The sequence below is a fragment of the Pseudophryne corroboree genome, chromosome 8, assembly GCF_028390025.1.
Source record: "Pseudophryne corroboree isolate aPseCor3 chromosome 8, aPseCor3.hap2, whole genome shotgun sequence".
Classification (NCBI taxonomy): domain Eukaryota; kingdom Metazoa; phylum Chordata; class Amphibia; order Anura; family Myobatrachidae; genus Pseudophryne; species Pseudophryne corroboree.
In genome coordinates this window covers 11,786,778-11,802,969 of record NC_086451.1, presented here as the reverse complement: position 1 = coordinate 11,802,969, position 16,192 = coordinate 11,786,778, and the positions used below count along the sequence as shown (strand labels likewise).

Sequence of the window (16,192 nt, the reverse complement as noted above, 5' to 3'; positions counted from 1 at the left end):
ATGGAGCAAAGTTCTATTTTGGAGACCAAAGAACTATTTTCAAAGTACGAGTTCTAAGGATCATAAGGAGCGAGTGTATCCTGGGCTGAGCATACGGAATCCGTACAGTATCCCACAATCTCCTGGGACACACACTCTAAAATAGATTTGCCCTCTTTTTCTTAAAGAAATGTAGAGTCAATGACTTCAAAGAAGCTCCTAGAATGACGGATCTCTGTATAGAAATGTTGCAGGAGAGGTCTTGTGAAAATCTTTTTTAATTTTGCTAGTTATTTTACACAAAGGTGACTGAGACGGCCTTAAATATTACTTTCCCCCAGAGATGATCAGAATGTCTACTCACGTATTTAAATTACTATATTCATGGTTTAATATTAAATAAGCACTTAACAAAAAAAAATACAAAATAAAAATGTGTCAAAAAATTGCCGACATCTTATCGTCAGTCACAAAACCTTTAACAATGCTACATAATGTATATAACAAGATTCATCAGCTCTGCCTCCTCTACAGTTTTAAGATTAAGGGGTCTATGTACTAACGCTTGGAAAGAGATAAAGTGGATGTAGAAAAAGTACCAGTCGATCAGCTCCTAACTGTCATTTTTCAAACACAGCCTGAGACATGGCAGTTAGGAGCTGATTGGATGGTACTTTATCTCTCTCCATAGACCCCTTACTATGGGAAAAACCTGAATTCCTATACTTCTACATTACACCAAATAAAACATTAAAAAAACATTTATTATTTATTTATTAGAAGTCTCTTATATAGCGCAGCATATTCCGTTGCGCTTTACAATTAGAATAACAGTTGTAGAACAAAACTGGGCAAAGACAGACAGACAGACAGAGGTAGAAAGGCCCTGTTCGCAAGCTTACAATCTATAGGGAAATAGGCATTGATACACAAGGACAGATGCTACCTATTGCATAATGGTCCACCAGATTGCTAGGTTCTTAATGGAGATGAGCGGGTTCGGTTCCTCGGGATCCGAACCCCCCCGAACTTCACCTATTTTACACGGTTCCGAGGCAGCCTCGGATCTTCCCGCCTTGCTCGGTTAATACGAGCGCACCCGAACGTCATCATCCCGCTGTCGGATTCTCGCGAGATTCGTATTGCATATAAAGAGCCGCGCGTCGCCGCCATTTTCACTCGTGCATTGGAGATGATAGCGAGAGGACGTGGCTGCGTTCTCTCAGTTTCTGTGTTCAGTGTGCTGCAAATATCTGTGCTCAGTGTGCTGCAAATATCTGTGCTCAGTGTGCTGCAAATATCTGTGCTCAGTGTGCTTTATTGTGGGGACTGGGGACCACCAGTATTATATAGGAGGAGTACAGTGCAGAGTTTTGCTGACCAGTGACCAGTGACCACCAGTATTATACGTTCTCTGCCTGAAAACGCTCCATATCTGTGCTGCATTGTAGTATATAGTAGGAGGACAGTGCAGAATTTTGCTGACCACCAGTATATATATAGCAGTACGGTACAGTAGTCCATTGCTCTACCTCTGTGTCGTCAAGTATACTATCCATCTATATCTGTGCTGCATTGTAGTATATAGTAGGACAGTGCTGAGTTTTGCTGACCAGTGACCAGTGACCACCAGTATTATACGTTCTCTGCCTGAAAACGCTCCATATCTGTGCTGCATTGTAGTATATAGTAGGAGGACAGTGCAGAATTTTGCTGACCACCAGTATATATATAGCAGTACGGTACAGTAGTCCATTGCTCTACCTCTGGGTCGTAAAGTATACTATCCATCCATACCTGTGCTGCATTGTAGTTGTGCGCAGTATATAGTAGGAGGACAGTGCAGAATTTTGCTGACCACCAGTATATATATTGCAGTATGGTACAGTAGTCCATGGCTCTACCTCTGTGTCATCAAGTACACTATCCATCCATACCTGTGCTGTATTGTAGTTGTGCGCAGTATATAGTAGGAGGACAGTGCAGAATTTTGCTGACCACCAGTATATATATAGCAGTACGGTACAGTTGTCCATTTGTCTACCTCTGTGTCGTCAAGTATACTATCCATCCATATCTGTGCTGAATTGTAGTTATGCGCAGTATATAGTAGGAGGAGAGTGCAGAATTTTGCTGACCACCAGTATATACAGTATATAGCAGTACGGTACAGTAGTCCATTGCTCTACCTCTGTGTCGTCAAGTATACTATCCATCCATATCTGTGCTGCATTGTAGTATATAGTAGGAGGACAGTGCAGAATTTTGCTGACCACCAGTATATATATAGCAGTACGGTACAGTAGTCCATTGCTCTACCTCTGTGTCGTCAAGTATACTATCCATCCATATCTGTGCTGCATTGTAGTTGTGCGCAGTACATAGTAGGAGGACAGTGCAGAATTTTGCTGACCACCAGTATATATATAGCAGTACGGTACAGTAGTCCATTGCTCTACCTCTGTGTCGTCAAGTATACTATCCATCCATATCTGTGCTGCATTATAGTATATAGTAGGAGGACAGTGCAGAATTTTGCTGACCACCAGTATATATATAGCAGTACGGTACAGTAGTCCATTGCTCTACCTCTGTGTCGTCAAGTATACTATCCATCTTTACCTTTGCTGCATTGTAGTTGTGCGCAGTATATAGTAGGAGGACAGTGCAGAATTTTGCTGACCACCAGTATATATATATATATATAGCAGTACGGTACAGTAGTCCATTGCTCTACGTCTGTATCGTCAAGTATACTATCCATCCATATCTGTGCTGCATTGTAGTATATAGTAGGAGGACAGTGCAGAATTTTGCTGACCACCAGTATATATATAGCAGTACGGTACAGTAGTCCATTGCTCTACCTCTGTGTCGTCAAGTATACTATCCATCCATACTTGTGCTGCATTGTAGTTGTGCGCAGTATATAGTAGGAGGACAGTGCAGAATTTTGCTGACCACCAGTATATATATAGCAGTACGGTACAGTAGGCCATTGCTATTGATATATTATATTACTGGCATATAATTCCACACATTAAAAATGGAGAACAAAAATGTGGAGGGTAAAATAGGGAAAGATCAAGATCCACTTCCACCTCGTGCTGAAGCTGCTGCCACTAGTCATGGCCGAGACGATGAAATGCCATCAACGTCGTCTGCCAAGGCCGATGCCCAATGTCATAGTAGAGAGCATGTAAAATCCAAAAAACAAAAGTTCAGTAAAATGACCCAAAAATCAAAATTCAAAGCGTCTGATGAGAAGCGTAAACTTGCTAATATGCCATTTACAACACGGACTGGCAAGGAACGGCTGAGGCCCTGGCCTATGTTCATGGCTAGTGGTTCAGATTCACATGAGGATGGAAGCACTCATCCTCTCGCTAGAAAAATGAAAAGACTTAAGCTGGCACAAGCACAGCAAAGAACTGTGCGTTCTTCTAAATCACAAATCCCCAAGGAGAGTCCAATTGTGTCGGTTGCGATGCCTGACCTTCCCAACACTGGACGGGAAGAGGTGGCGCCCTCCACCATTTGCACGCCCCCTGCAAGTGCTGGAAGGAGCACCCGCAGTCCAGTTCCTGATAGTCAAATTGAAGATGTCACTGTTGAAGTACACCAGGATGAGGATATGGGTGTTGCTGGCGCTGAGGAGGAAATTGACAAGGAGGATTCTGATGGTGAGGTGGTTTGTTTAAGTCAGGCACCTGGGGAGACACCTGTTGTCCGTGGGACGAATATGGCCATTGACATGCCTGGTCAAATTACAAAAATAAACACCTCTTCGGTGTGAAATTATTTTAACAGAAATGCGGACAACAGGTGTCAAGCCGTGTGTTGCCTTTATCAAGCTGTAATAAGTAGGGGTAAGGACGTTAACCACCTAGGAACATCCTCCCTTATACGTCACCTGGAGCGCATTCATCAGAAGTCATTGACAAGTTCAAAAACTTTGGGTGACAGCGGAAGCAGTCCACTGACAACTAAATCCCTTCCTCTTGTAACCAAGCTCCTGCAAACCACACCACCAACTCCCTCAGTGTCAATTTCCTCCTTAGACAGGAAAGCCAATAGTCCTGCAGGCCATGTCACTGGCAAGTCTGACGAGTCCTCTCCTGACTGGGATTCCTCCTATGCATCCTTGAGTGTAACTCCTACTACTGCTGCTGGTGCTGCTGCTGTTGTTGCTGCTGGGAGTCGATCGTCATCCCAGATGGGAAGTCGGAAGACCACTTGTACTACTTCCAGTAAGCAATTGACTGTCCAACAGTCCTTTGCGAGGAAGATGAAATATCACAGCAGTCATCCTGCTGCAAAGCGGATAACTCAGGCCTTGGCAGCTGCGGTGGTGTTAAACGTGTGTCCGGTATCCACCGTTAATTCACAGGGAATTAGACAATTGATTGAGGTACTGTGTCCCCGGTACCAAATACCATCTAGGTTCCATTTCTCTAGGCAGGCGATACCGAGAATGTACACAGACCTCAGAAAGAGTCACCAGTGTCCTAAAAATGCAGTTGTACCCAATGTCCACTTAACCATGGACATGTGGACAAGTGGAGCAGGGCAGACTCAGGACTATATGACTGTGACAGCCCACTGGGTAGATGTATTGCCTCCCGCAGCAACAACAGCAGCGGCGGCACCAGTAGCAGCATCTCGCAAATGCCAACTCGTTCCTGGGCAGGCTACGCTTTGTACCACCGCTTTCCATAAGAGGCACACAGCTGACAACCTCTTACGGAAACTGAGGAACATCATCGTAGAATGGCTTACCCCAATTGGACTCTCCTGGGGATTTGTGGCATCGGACAACGCCACCAATATTGTGCGTGCATTAAATGTGGGCAAATTCCAGCACGTCCCATGTATTGCACATACATTGAATTTGGTGGTGAAGAATTTTTTTAAAAAATGACAGGGGCGTGCAAAAGATGCTGTCGGTGGCCCGAATAATTGCGGGCCACTTTCGGCATTCAGCCACCACGTGCCGAAGAGTGGAGCACCAGCAAACACTCCTGAACCTGCCCCGCCATTAACTGAAGCAAGAGGTGGTAACGAGGTGGAATTCAACCCTCTATATGCTTCAGAGGATGGAGGAGCAGCAAAAGGCCATTAAAGCCTATACATCTGCCTACGATATAGGCAAAGGAGGGGGAATGCACCTGACTCAAGCGCAGTGGAGAATGATTTCAACGTTGTGCAAGGTTCTGCAACTCTTTGAACTTGCCACACGTGAAGTCAGTTCAGACACTGCCAGCCTGAGTCAGGTCATTCCCCTCATCAGGCTTTTGCAGAAGAAGCTGGAGAGATTGAAGGAGGCGCTAAAACGGAGCGATTCCGCTAGGCATGTGGACTTGTGGATGGAGCCCTTCATTCGCTTAACCAGGATTCACGGGTGGTCAATCTGTTGAAATCAGAGCACTACATTTTGGCCACCGTGCTCGATCCTAGGTTTAAAGCCTACATTGTATCTCTCTTTCCGGCAGACACAAGTGTGCAGAGGTGCAAAGACCTGCTGGTGAGACATTTGTCAAGTCAAGCGGAACGTGACCCGTCAACAGCTCCTCCTTCATATTCTCCCGCAACTGGGGCTGCGAGGAAAAGGATAAGAATTCCAAGCCCACCCACTGGCGGTGATGCAGGGCAGTCTGGAGCGAGTGCTGACATCTGGTCCGGACTGAAGGACCTGCCAACGATTACTGACATGTCGTCTACTGTCACTGCATATGATTCTGTCACCATTGAAAGAATGGTGGAGGATTATATGAGTGACCGCATCCAAGTAGGCACGTCAGACAGTCCGTACGTATACTGGCAGGAAAAAGAGGCAATTTGGAGGCCCTTGCACAAACTGGCTTTATTTTACATAAGTTGCCCCCCCTCCAGTGTGTACTCCGAAAGAGTGTTTAGTGCAGCCGGTCACCTCGTCAGCAATCGGCGTACAAGGTTACTTCCAGAAAATGTGAAGAAGATGATGTTCATCAAAATGAATTATAATCGATTCCTCCGTGGAGACATTCACCAGCAATTGCCTCCAGAAAGTACACAGGGACCTGAGATGGTGGATTCCCGTGGGGACTAGTTAATAATCTGTGAGGAGGGGGATGTACACAGTGAAAGGGGTTTTTTGGTAGGGGCCCAAACCAACCAGTCATTTCAGTCACAGTCGTGTGGCAGACCCTGTCGCTGAAATGATGGGTTTGTTAAAGTGTGCATGTCCTGTTTATACAACATAAGGGTGGGTGGGAGGGCCCAAGGACAATTCCATCTTGCACCTCTTTTTTTCATTTTTTTATCTCTGCATAATATGATGTTTGGGGCTAATTTTTTTAAGTGCCATCCTGTCTGACACAGCAGTGCCACTCCTAGATGGGCCAGGTGTTTGTGTCTGCCACTTGGGTCGCTTAGTTTAGCCATCCAGCGACCTTGGTGCACCTCTTTTTTCTTTGCATCATGTGCTGTTTGGGGACTATTTTTTAAATCTGCCATCCTGTCTGACACTGCAGTGCCACTCCTAGATGGGCCAGGTGTTTGTGCCGGCCACTTGGGTCGCTTAGCTTAGTCATCCAGCAACCTCGGTGCAAATTTTAGGACTAAAAATAATATTGTGAGGTCTGAGGTGTTCAGAATAGACTGGAAATGAGTGGAAATTATGGTTATTGAGGTTAATAATACTTTGGGATCAAAATGACCCCCAAATTCTATGATTTAGGCTGTTTTTGAGAGTTTTTTGTAAAAAAAGACCCAAATCCAAAACACACCGAATCCGACAAAAAATTTTCAGGGAGGTTTTGCCAAAATGCATCCAAATCCAAAACACGGCAGCGGAACCGAATCCAAAACCAAAACACAAAACCCGAAAAATTTCCGGTGCACATCACTAGTTCTTAATGGGTTGTATGCAGGGCCGGCTACAGAAATCTTGGGGCCCCATACACTGACATCTCAGGGGGCCCCCACCCCTTCAACCCCCCCCCTTGATAGAAATTATTTCTATATATATAACCTACGTTTCGGGACTGTACCAGTCGCCAGGGATAGGAAACAATGAGACAAAGTATAATTTATAGATACAAATACATAGCCATAATTACCTGATACAGTGCAGCTGGGATCTCCCGCCGTCAGACATTCACTGAGACATGCCGGCTGACAACCCCGTCGGACTTCCAGTGGTGTCATCAAGTCACGTCATCCAGCGGTGTCTGTCCTGAAACATAAGAGGAATAAATGCACTTTTATGAGTGACTCCACTCCGTATTAAACCCCCAACCTCCTGCATGTAAATAAATAAATAAATATTACATATTATATACATCCTCTGACTGACACCCTACTGCTGCATAACAATGCCACCCCCCCCCCCACCCCCACCCCCGTGGGGTACGCATGGAGGCTGACTACAGGGAGCACACTATGCGGAGGGGGTATGGAGGCTGGCTACAGGGGAGCACACTATGGGGAGGGGGTATGGAGGCTGGCTGCAGGGTGCACACTATGGGGAGCGGGTATGGAGGCTGGCTACAGGGGAGCACACTATGGGGAGGGGGTATGGAGGCTGGCTACAGGGGAGCACACTATGGGGAGCGGGTATGGAGGCTGGCTACAGTGAGCACACTATGGGGAGCGGGTATGGAGGCTGGCTACAGGGGAGCACACTATGGGGAGGGGGTCTGGAGGCTGGCTACAGGGAGCACGCTATGGGGAGTGGGTATGGAGGCTGGCTACAGGGGAGCACACTATGGGGAGCGGGTATGTAGGCTGGCTACAGGGGAGCACACTATGGGGAGGGGGTATGGAGGCTGGCTACAGGGAGCACACTATGGGGAGCGGGTATGGAGGCTGGCTACAGGGGAGCACACTATGGGGAGGGGGTATGGAGGCTTGCTACAGGGGAGCACACTATGGGGAGCGGGTATGGAGGCTGGCTACAGGGGAGCACACTATGGGGAGGGGGTATGGAGGCTGGCTACAGGGAGCACACTTTGGGGAGGGGGTATGGAGGCTGGCTACAGGGGAGCACACTATGGGGAGGGGGTATGGAGGCTGGCTACAGGGAGCAAACTATGGGGAGCGGGTATGGAGGCTAGCTACAGGGGAGCACACTATGGGGAGCGGGTATGGAGGCTGACTACAGGGGAGCACACTATGGGGAGGGGGTATAGAGGCTAGCTATAGGGGGGTACACTATGGGAAGGGGGTATGGAGGCTGGCTATAGGGGGGTACACTATGGGGAGGGGGTGTGGAGGCTATGGGGGTGGAGGTTTGGGGACTGGCTACAGGAGTGGTAGGTGGGAGTTAGAATGCATACTGCAAGCTGGGGTCAGGGAGCTGGAGGGAAAATACTGTAGCTTACCTGCGGGCTGTCAGGAGTCGGGGTTGAAGGAGGGAAGACTCAGCAGCAACACAACCCATCACCCGGCCAGCCAGGAGCTTCGTAAACCGAGAAAACCTCATGAAAAGTTCGTGCCTGGGTGGGGGTGGAGCTATACACATGGACTGGAAGTTGCCTGTGGGTGCAATATACTGAGGGGGATCGCAGGGAGGTCGGCTGTCAATGGCCGCGGGGGTTTCTGACGGCAGCATCAAGAAGGGGGGGGGGGGGGTGGCTGCAACTGACTGTGCCATCAAGGTAGGTGGTGTGCAGCTTCTATTAACTGTATTCAAGCAGCGGGGGAGGGGGGTAGAGAGCCCAGGCCCAAAGGATTCCGCAGGAGTAGACTAGGCAGGTAGAGAACAGACAGGCAGGGGGCGTGGCCTAATCACGGACCCCGCTGGCCACGCCCCTTAAACAACAAAAAATCCTTACCATGCAGCCTGCCCTGAAGGCACCACCAGCCGTCCAAGCAAAGAGAGCAGAGGACCAGACTAAAACGGCCCTGGCTGGGGATCAGCAATTAGGTGCAGGGGAAGTGTTGGACTCGGGCCCCAGAGACGAAGGGACAGCACAGTGGTGAGGCTACGGCTGGCTGCTGTCTGAGACAGGCTGTCAGTGTGACTGGCAGTGCTGTACCGCTGCACAGCTCCTCGGGGTTGGCGGCGTCAGGGACGGGCTGGTGCAGCGTCATGCGTAGTGACGCTGCGACGCAGGCAACACAGGACCAGATCATACCAAGTGACGGGTAAGGTGGGGGGCATTTTTTATTGCAATTGTTTCTTAATTCATTTGTGTGGGGTCCGGAGCGCACAGCATTCTTAAGTGCTGCGGACTCATGTTTTGTGCCCCTGATGCTTGGGGCCCCCCTGTTTCTCGGGGCCCAGTACGGGTGTCCCCTTTGACCCCCCCCTGTCGCCGGGCCTGGTTGTATGATATGATCACCCCGCAATGTTGGAAGACAAAATACGTGATGTTATGTGTAGTGTACAGAGAGAATGTAATTATATAGTGAAGCACTGATGGTTATGTGGGTGGGTCTGGAATGTGATAGGCTTGTCTGAAGAGGTGAGTTTTCAGGGAACGTTTAAAGGTTTGGAGACTAGAGGTGAGTCTTATTGTGCGTGGGAGGGCATTCCACAGAGTGGGGGATGCCTGGATGAAGCCCAAATCAGTTTTCCACGGACTTACTCACACCCCAAACTGACACACAGGTGCCTGATTCAAGGAAGGATGCAGCACCGATATTTGTGCAGTAGAAAGATTTTTCTTGTACTGCATATGTGCCGCAACAGCGGTTGTTGTGTGGATTAGTGTGGCAGAGTGATTGATGAACAGCGACCATTTGAGGGAGTTAAAGAGGGAGTAACGAATAACACGTGGAGTGTCACGACCATTTAAAAAAATGCCTAACCTTCCCCGGGGGAGCCTAACCCCTCCTCTCCACAGCCTAAACCTCCCTTCCCCGCGGCCTAACCCTAACCCTCCCTGGGGGTGCCTAACCCCTGCACCATGCAGCCAAACACTAAACCCCCCTTTCCCGCAGCCTAACCCTTCCCCCACAGCTTAAATCTAACCCCCCCCCCCCACACACACACACACGGCTTACCACGGAGTACTCCTGGCAGAGATAGATCAGGATCCCGAACGCTGGTATCTTGAAAGGATCCCCTAACAAACATTACTCCAGCCTTAGACTGTAGAGAGAATAATTTGAACTGTTCCATGTTCTCTGAAAAGTTACATTAAATGGAGTATATAATTGATAAATTGGACCTAATATTCTGTATAGGAAATGCGTTTATTTTACAACAAACATCTCCTAAAAGATAAATGGGAATGCAGCGAGAAGCTTATTGCAGTGTTGTCCCAGTGTTCCTGGTCTGAGACTAAACCTATGTGATTGACCTAACAGCATCGCAGTGATTGCCCCCCCTCCCCCCCATCCCGTAGCGGCATCTGTACCAGCGGTCTGATTGGAAACTCCATGGGAGAGGGGACGTCACGGCATCTTCCAGGCTGGGAACATGAAGAGAAGCTGTCATCTTTACACAGAAATCAATACCGGGGAGACAACAATGTTTCGAAATTCTGTTCACACACATATTAAAGACCGTGCCATTTTCACAAACAGGATTGGAATGGAACGTGATGTTCCGCAGGTGCGTCCGGAGAGCCTGGGAAAGCAGATTGTTATTTTCTGTGCTTTGTAAGTCGCAAGAAAGTCTGATTTATTGCAACTTTCATTTGAAATAAACAATAAATGCCAGAAACAGAAATACTTTGCTACAGATGAAACAGACTGTGATGTGTATGTTATGTTCAACGTACTCGGAACCCAAGAGATTGGGTGGCAATAGAAGAGTTCCGAGTACAGAAACGTGAAGCTGCGGTAGAACTGAGATACGCAGCTACCCTTAACAAAAAATCCCTTACTCCATTGCCCTTCCCTAGTGGTCGATTAATGCCTGCGAGACTATGGTTTCTTGTGCCCACGGCATCCGCGTTTGAACGGGCGAATTAGGTCCACCCGGACTCCGATGCCCCCCGGTCTTAATAGGTGACAAGGCGTTAACCGAGACAGAGAGAACAAGGGGAAAACTAACTAAGACAGACACGACAATGAAGGAGAAGACTACAGAAAATAAATAACTAGTTTATGTGCGGCGCGGCCGCCAAGAAAAACGGCAAACCAAAGTAACGCTTCCCAAGTGCCGAATACGAACCCGACGTAGGACGGCAAGGACAACTGTGGCGGAACCTCCGCAGAAAACACAATGACAAGAGAATAAGGAGAATACGGCTTCAGCCGTAAGGTGCGGCAGAGCCGCTACTCACGGCACCGGGAAAGGTGCACGTAGAAGCAACAGGACCCCAAGGCTCAAGATACAGGATCACTCGGCTGGAAGGCTGGAACAGATTCCCAGGACCAGACTCAGGAAAACAGGACACAGGATGCCGGAACGTACTGGCTGTAAGCAGGAAAACTCCAGAGGCAGGTACAAGCTCCACAGGAAGCTATCACCAGCGGGGCTGTCCTATTCTGGCTCCCATAAAAACCCCTGCAGACCAATCAGCAGGCAGCCCAGCCCCCGGATCCCGATTCAACCAGCTGTCGGTTGGCGCGCGGCGTACCGGCTGCTTAGTAACAGCCGGGACTGCAGGGCAGGGCAGCCGTCCGGCGTCTCCGGTTGCTAGGCAACCGGCCGGGGACAGGGAGTCGGCGTCGGCCCCGCTGACTAGCAACGGCCGGGAGCCGGCGCGACACGCCGCTGCTAACAGTGTATTGCTACTGGCCAAGGATATACATTTTATAACTGTGCAGGAGTGTCCCTGTTTTTGGCAGCCAAAATGTACGGCCTACAAGGAAACGGGATGTGTGAGGTAGACAGTCCCAATGTGACACGTCTCCACAGGACACACCTCCTATGAGGATAATCACAGTATGATAATATTATCCTGCATTTATCACTGGCAGGCCATAACTGAATACTAAATAATCCTACTACAAAGTATTATAGTATATCTCTATTGTATGTTTAGACTAGAGATGAGCGCCTGAAATTTTTCGGGTTTTGGTTTTGGGTTCGGTTCCGCGGCCGTGTTTTGGGTTCGACCGCGTTTTGGCAAAACCTCACCGAATTTTTTTTGTCGGATTCGGGTGTGTTTTGGATTCGGGTGTTTTTTTTCAAAAAACCCTAAAAAACAGCTTAAATCATAGAATTTGGGGGTCATTTTGATCCCAAAGTATTATTAACCTCAAAAACCATAATTTCCACTCATTTTCAGTCTATTCTGAATACCTCACACCTCACAATATTATTTTTAGTCCTAAAATTTGCACCTAGGTCGCTGGATGACTAAGCTAAGCGACCCTAGTGGCCGACACAAACACCGTGCCCATCTAGGAGTGGCACTGCAGTGTCACGCAGGATGGCCCTTCCAAAAAACCCTCCCCAAACAGCACATGACGCAAAGAAAAAAAGAGGCGCAATGAGGTAGCTGTGTGAGTAAGATAAGCGACCCTAGTGGCCGACACAAACACCGTGCCCATCTAGGAGTGGCACTGCAGTGTCACGCAGGATGGCCCTTCCAAAAAACCCTCCCCAAACAGCACATGACGCAAAGAAAAAAAGAGGCGCAATGAGGTAGCTGACTGTGTGAGTAAGATAAGCGACCCTAGTGGCCGACACAAACACCGGGCCCATCTAGGAGTGGCACTGCAGTGTCACGCAGGATGTCCCTTCCAAAAAACCCTCCCCAAACAGCACATGACGCAAAGAAAAAAAGAGGCGCAATGAGGTAGCTGACTGTGTAAGTAAGATAAGCGACCCTAGTGGCCGACACAAACACCGGGCCCATCTAGGAGTGGCACTGCAGTGTCACGCAGGATGTCCCTTCCAAAAAACCCTCCCCAAACAGCACATGACGCAAAGAAAAAAAGAGGCGCAATGAGGTAGCTGACTGTGTGAGTAAGATAAGCGACCCTAGTGGCCGACACAAACACCGGGCCCATCTAGGAGTGGCACTGCAGTGTCACGCAGGATGTCCCTTCCAAAAAACCATCCCCAAACAGCACATGACGCAAAGAAAAAAAGAGGCGCAATGAGGTAGCTGACTGTGTGAGTAAGATAAGCGACCCTAGTGGCCGACACAAACACCGGGCCCATCTAGGAGTGGCACTGCAGTGTCACGCAGGATGGCCCTTCCAAAAAACCCTCCCCAAACAGCACATGACGCAAAGAAAAAGAAAAGAAAAAAGAGGTGCAAGATGGAATTGTCCTTGGGCCCTCCCACCCACCCTTATGTTGTATAAACAGGACATGCACACTTTAACCAACCCATCATTTCAGTGACAGGGTCTGCCACACGACTGTGACTGATATGACGGGTTGGTTTGGACCCCCCCCAAAAAAGAAGCAATTAATCTCTCCTTGCACAAACTGGCTCTACAGAGGCAAGATGTCCACCTCATCATCATCCTCCGATATATCACCGTGTACATCCCCCTCCTCACAGATTATCAATTCGTCCCCACTGGAATCCACCATCTCAGCACCCTGTGTACTTTGTGGAGGCAATTGCTGCTGGTGAATGTCTCCACGGAGGAATTGATTATAATTCATTTTAATGAACATCATCTTCTCCACATTTTCTGGATGTAACCTCGTACGCCGATTGCTGACAAGGTGAGCGGCGGCACTAAACACTCTTTCGGAGTACACACTTGTGGGAGGGCAACTTAGGTAGAATAAAGCCAGTTTGTGCAAGGGCCTCCAAATTTCCTCTTTTTCCTGCCAGTATAAGTACGGACTGTGTGACGTGCCTACTTGGATGCGGTCACTCATATAATCCTCCACCATTCTTTCAATGGTGAGAGAATCATATGCAGTGACAGTAGACGACATGTCCGTAATCGTTGTCAGGTCCTTCAGTCCGGACCAGATGTCAGCATCAGCAGTCGCTCCAGACTGCCCTGCATCACCGCCAGCGGGTGGGCTCGGAATTCTGAGCCTTTTCCTCGCACCCCCAGTTGCGGGAGAATGTGAAGGAGGAGATGTTGTTGACAGGTCGCGTTCCGCTTGACTTGACAATTTTCTCACCAGCAGGTCTTTCAACCCCAGCAGACTTGTGTCTGCCGGAAAGAGAGATCCAAGGTAGGCTTTAAATCTAGGATCGAGCACGGTGGCCAAAATGTAGTGCTCTGATTTCAACAGATTGACCACCCGTGAATCCTTGTTAAGCGAATTAAGGGCTCCATCCACAAGTCCCACATGCCTAGCGGAATCGCTCCGTGTTAGCTCCTCCTTCAATGTCTCCAGCTTCTTCTGCAAAAGCCTGATGAGGGGAATGACCTGACTCAGGCTGGCAGTGTCTGAACTGACTTCACGTGTGGCAAGTTCAAAGGGCATCAGAACCTTGCACAACGTTGAAATCATTCTCCACTGCGCTTGAGACAGGTGCATTCCACCTCCTATATCGTGCTCAATTGTATAGGCTTGAATGGCCTTTTGCTGCTCCTCCAACCTCTGAAGCATATAGAGGGTTGAATTCCACCTCGTTACCACTTCTTGCTTCAGATGATGGCAGGGCAGGTTCAGTAGTTTTTGGTGGTGCTCCAGTTTTCTGTACGTGGTGCCTGTACGCCGAAAGTGTCCCGCAATTCTTCTGGCCACCGACAGCATCTCTTGCACGCCCCTGTCGTTTTTAAAAAAATTCTGCACCACCAAATTCAAGGTATGTGCAAAACATGGGACGTGCTGGAATTTGCCCAGATTTAATGCACACACAATATTGCTGGCGTTGTCCGATGCCACAAATCCACAGGAGAGTCCAATTGGGGTAAGCCATTCCGCGATGATCTTCCTCAGTTGCCGTAAGAGGTTTTCAGCTGTGTGCGTATTCTGGAAACCGGTGATACAAAGCGTAGCCTGCCTAGGAAAGAGTTGGCGTTTGCGAGATGCTGCTACTGGTGCCGCCGCTGCTGTTCTTGCGGCGGGAGTCCATACATCTACCCAGTGGGCTGTCACAGTCATATAGTCCTGACCCTGCCCTGCTCCACTTGTCCACATGTCCGTGGTTAAGTGGACATTGGGTACAGCTGCATTTTTTAGGACACTGGTGACTCTTTTTCTGAGGTCTGTGTACATTTTCGGTATCGCCTGCCTAGAGAAATGGAACCTAGATGGTATTTGGTACCGGGGACACAGTACCTCCAACAAGTCTCTAGTTGGCTCTGCAGTAATGATGGATACCGGAACCACGTTTCTCACCACCCAGGATGTCAAGGCCTCAGTTATCCGCTTTGCAGTAGGATGACTGCTGTGATATTTCATCTTCCTCGCAAAGGACTGTTGGACAGTCAATTGCTTGGTGGAAGTAGTACAAGTGGTCTTACGACTTCCCCTCTGGGATGACCATCGACTCCCAGCAGCAACAACAGCAGCGCCAGCAGCAGTAGGCGTTACACGCAAGGATGCATCGGAGGAATCCCAGGCAGGAGAGGAATCATCAGAATTGCCAGTGACATGGCCTGCAGGACTATTGGCATTCCTGGGGAAGGAGGAAATTGACACTGAGGGAGTTGGTGGGGTGGTTTGCGTGAGCTTGGTTACAAGAGGAAGGGATTTACTGGTCAGTGGACTGCTTCCGCTGTCGGCCCAAGTTTTTGAACTTGTCACTGACTTATTATGAATGCGCTGCAGGTGACGTATAGGGGAGGATGTTCCGAGGTGGTTAACGTCCTTACCCCTACTTATTACAGCTTGACAAAGGAAACACACGGCTTGACACCTGTTGTCCGCATTTCTGGTGAAATACTTCCACACCGAAGAGCTGATTTTTTTGGTATTTTCACCAGGCATGTCAACGGCCATATTCCTCCCACGGACAACAGGTGTCTCCCCGGGTGCCTGACTTAAACAAACCACCTCACCATCAGAATCCTCCTGGTCAATTTCCTCCCCAGCGCCAGCAACACCCATATCCTCCTCATCCTGGTGTACTTCAACACTGACATCTTCAATCTGACTATCAGGAACTGGACTGCGGGTGCTCCTTCCATCACTTGCAGGGGGCGTGCAAATGGTGGAAGGCGCATGCTCTTCACGTCCAGTGTTGGGAAGGTCAGGCATCGCAACCGACACAATTGGAGTCGGACTCTCCTTGTGGATTTGGGATTTCGAAGAACGCACAGTTCTTTGCGGTGCTACTGCTTTTGCCAGCTTGAGTCTTTTCATTTTTCTAGCGAGAGGCTGAGTGCTTCCATCCTCATGTGAAGCTGAACCACTAGCCATGAACATAGGCCAGGGCCTCAGCCGTTCCTTGCCACT

General features: G+C 48.9%; 2 long non-coding RNA genes across 2 annotated transcripts in view; both read right to left on the bottom strand.

The window, feature by feature from the left end:
* Positions 1–9,071, bottom strand: part of LOC134947419 (uncharacterized) — a 310,779-nt gene extending 301,708 nt beyond the window's left edge. The window contains exons 1-2 of the long non-coding RNA XR_010182549.1: positions 8,796–9,071; positions 7,080–7,195 (exon numbers count right to left, since the gene is read on the bottom strand). This is a non-coding gene — a long non-coding RNA (uncharacterized LOC134947419). The remainder of the gene's footprint in view (positions 1–7,079; positions 7,196–8,795) is intronic.
* Positions 9,072–10,098: 1,027 nt separating this feature from the next.
* LOC134947417 (uncharacterized) overlaps positions 10,099–16,192 on the bottom strand; it is a 57,970-nt gene continuing 51,876 nt past the window's right edge. The window contains exon 2 of the long non-coding RNA XR_010182548.1: positions 10,099–10,379. This is a non-coding gene — a long non-coding RNA (uncharacterized LOC134947417). The remainder of the gene's footprint in view (positions 10,380–16,192) is intronic.